Genomic DNA, 3,249 nt, shown 5'->3' with positions numbered 1-3,249 from the left:
TCTTCAATATGTTTAAAGAAGCATCCATTGACCAGTTGAGGATGTGGGGGTGGCATTGAAAAATGGGTTTTAGAACATCATGTCTGATTACAGGATGTACTAGAGACTTGTCTACTTCTTGGGCCTCTGGCTAATTATCCCAACATGAAACTTTAAGGCTGTTAACAATCATTCTCAATTCTGAAGAGGTTTTCTTCTTTAAATCTCTAATGGCAAATGTACTTCATCTTTACTATACTAACAACAGAATTCCCAAGTTTCCTCTCCTCCATCATCTCTGACTTGTGATTTATTTGTCTTTCTTGTGACTCTGAATTGCAAGGAGACTTAAGGTAATAAGACAAATGGATTAAAAGGCACCAAGGCATAGCTTTAATGAGAACTAAACTGGGATTTTTCAGCACCTCAATACCTGGTGATGCTACTTACTAACTAGCTTGGTATTTTTAAGCAAGTCATTCTCTACCTATCTAGCTCTCAGTTTCCTCATCTGAAAAAAATGAAGGGGTTCAACTAAATGATGTTTTGTGGATCTTTAAATTCTATATGTTCATGCTAGAATTTACTAGTCAATGATCCATGTAGAAGTGCCCGATACAAAAGAGCAAGCACTGGTAATGAAATTTTAGTTTGAGAACTACAGTTCTGAAAATAAAAGGTATTTCCCCAAACATTTTGAAACCATGGAAACCTGATTTTTAGTTGACTTGAGCATTAGGACATAGAACAAAATTAGTGGAGGGATAGCATGGTATAGTGGATAGAGAGAGAGATGGCCTTGAAGTCAGGAAAATATACAATCAAATCATTTCTTCAGTAGTACATGATCTTTACCCACTGGGGATGGGGGGGGAGAGAGAGAGAGAGAGAGAGAGAGAGAGAGAGAGAGAGAGAGAGAGAGAGAGAGAGAGAGAGAATGATTTTCTACTCTGCTGCATTTAATAATTAAGAAACGGAACTCTGAGACTAAGCCACATGGGGAGTTAAAAAAGAAAAAAAGAAAAAACTACCTTCACAGAAAATGACCAGCCTAGAGCGACCCAAAGCATCAATCTTTAAACCATTAGCAGCTGTACCCAGTGGACATCTGTTACAACAAAATTCCACATATAGTAAAAGAGAACAGACCATAGATTTGACTAGTTTTACTCCCTTACAATTTCACTGCAGCAAAATTCTACAACCAAGAATTAATTAAAAGAACCCATTTACATATATTTGAAAGGAATTTCCAATGACTATTACTATCTCCCCTCCCATCCTTATTCCCCAACACTTGTCCTCTCTCCCCTCCAGACATGGCCTATGTGACTGAGGGAAGAATCATAGAATATTAAAGTACACAATTTTGTAGTTTATATCCTTCTGATATTTTTTTTGCTTATGAGAAAATCAAAAACAATTGAAGTGACTCACTCAAGGTCCCACAGTGACTTAAAGGGAAACAAGAACCTCAGTTCAACTCTCCCATCTCCTGCCCAGTTCTCTTTACATTTTAAAATACTATCTTTCTGGGGCTACAAGTGATAGATAAAATTCATTACTAGACTGTCCTTGAGTAGTTTCTGGGTCTCATGGTTGGCAATTTATTTTCAACCACACTCATCCATCCTTCCTGATCTCTTTGTGCCAGCACTGTCCGCTTACTACTGTTGTTTTTCAGCTGTCAACATAAATGTCATATCCTTTGAAATTGATCTTCCACCAATTTTTCATGTGCCTGCAGGCCTGCTGTGGTAGCAGCGAAGGGATAGAGGAATGGTCCAGTGGGAAGGCAAAGAGGAGAAGGATCAAGGCAGTGCCAGAACCAGCTTTCGCAGTTCTTTGCAACTGATTGCTAATTTTTCAATGTGAGCGTTTACACCTCAGAAAGATGCAAGCACATAAAATCAGAATTTTTTTGTTGATTGTCTAGACTTTAAAAAGTGAAGTAAATATTAAAAATGCAGATTAAATTAAAAGGTGTGTCATGAGCTTTTGTTGTTGTTACTGTTGCTGGTTTTTTTTTTTTTAGACATCTTGTTGCTAAATATTTACCAGCACATCCCTGGGTATTACCCTGAATGAGTGAAATATTAGAACAGCTATCAGATGTGATGTGGCAATAGATGGTGATGAATTGTAATTGTGATAAGCAGGGATATTTTCTTTCCTGGAAGGAAAAGAAATAAGACTTGTCTTTTTTTTCCCCAGCATGTCAGGAGGGAAGGTATGTTAACATATTATGTAATTTTATTGTTGTTATTACTATTATTATTTTATTTTATTTATTTTATTCTGAACTTAAATTAAACAAGAATTTCCATAACAGAATAGAATATAAAGAAAGGTGACTGTACATGAAACATATCTACTATATTCAATTTGATATTCCTTTTTCCAACTTTTGCTGTCATAAAGTTATCATGTCATGTTTTTAAATTTTGCTTTTTCCCTTTCCCCCTTGCTGTGGAGATGGCTACTATACTGTGTGTATATATGCATATGAATATGTATAGTTATATACATTTATATATGTGTATATGTATCCATGTATGTAAATCCATCTATATATACTTCTATTTATAAGTTCTTTTTCTAGATGTAGTTTGCATCTTCCTTCCTGGATCCTTTGTATTTAATTTCGGTATTGTTTTCTTCTGATTGAACAAATGGTTAAGATGGTTTTAAATCATCTATATCTTATACCATTTAAAACCATTCTAATCATTTGTTCAACCAGAAGAAAACCTGGAGGGGCAGTAAAACCAAGCATCAGGGATTATAAGACCGAATAATAATCAAATAACACTGGTTGTTGTGAAGAAAGGCTCAGAATTATAATGTCATCAACCCATTTGAAGTTAACTTTTACATGGAGAAAAGCAAACTCTGGACAAAATGTGGAAAGAATTGGATAGGCTTTTTACCTTCTCTGATTATCTTTATGCCTTTCTCCTTTCACTTTTATACTAATGTTTACACTAATTTTTCTTTCTTTTCAATATTGTCTTCCATCATGATATAATTCTGTTTAAAATATAGGTGGGGTCCCAATTGCTTGAACATTCATACTCAAAAGGCAATGATTAATGAATTAATATCAACTCAGAGGCAGCTTACTCCCCAATTTTTCCTCCTAATGGCCCTGTCTGAGGTTTTAGTGAGATTATGGATGAAGAAATGAGTGGCACAGTGAACAGATTTGTCAATGACTCAAATCTGGGCAGGATAGCTAAAATAGATGACAGAACTGAGATTCAAAAATAT

This window comes from Macrotis lagotis, chromosome 6, assembly GCF_037893015.1.
Source record: "Macrotis lagotis isolate mMagLag1 chromosome 6, bilby.v1.9.chrom.fasta, whole genome shotgun sequence".
Classification (NCBI taxonomy): Eukaryota; Metazoa; Chordata; class Mammalia; order Peramelemorphia; family Peramelidae; genus Macrotis; species Macrotis lagotis.
The sequence above is the reverse complement of the archived record's forward strand: the minus strand, read 5'-3'. Positions refer to the sequence as shown.